Here is a 482-nt window from a genome sequence, read left to right as displayed (position 1 = left end):
AAATTTGTCTTTGTTTGTTTTTGTTAATCCTGTCCTTTTATCTGTGTTGGTATTAGTTATGCATTTCCGCTCTCTTTATCTTGGAAAAATTTCTTCTCTCCCCCTTTCTTAATCTCTAATCTCCCCCTCATTATCTCCCTTTCTCGTTTTCCCCTTTTTTCTCTCTAAACTTTCTTTTTCCCCCTCTTCTCTTCTCTTTTTTCCTTCCCCTTTTTTTTTTTTTTTTTTCTTTTTTTTCCCCTCTTTCTTTTTTTTTTCCTCTTTTCTTTTTCCCCCCCCCACTCTTTCTCCTTTTTTCTCTTCTCTTTTTTCCCTTATCTCTTTTTTCTCCTTTTAAAATTTTTCTTTTTTTTTTCCTTTCTTTTTTTCCTCTTCTCTCTTCCGCCAAAATCCTCTCTCTCTCTCTCTCTCTTCTCTCCTTCTCTCTCCTCTCCTTCTCTCTCTCTCTTCTTCTCTCTCGCCTCTCCCCACCCCAAAACACT

The sequence above is a fragment of the Penaeus chinensis genome, chromosome 15 (assembly GCF_019202785.1).
Source record: "Penaeus chinensis breed Huanghai No. 1 chromosome 15, ASM1920278v2, whole genome shotgun sequence".
Lineage (NCBI taxonomy): Eukaryota > Metazoa > Arthropoda > Malacostraca > Decapoda > Penaeidae > Penaeus > Penaeus chinensis.
Note: the sequence above shows the minus strand (reverse complement) of the source record.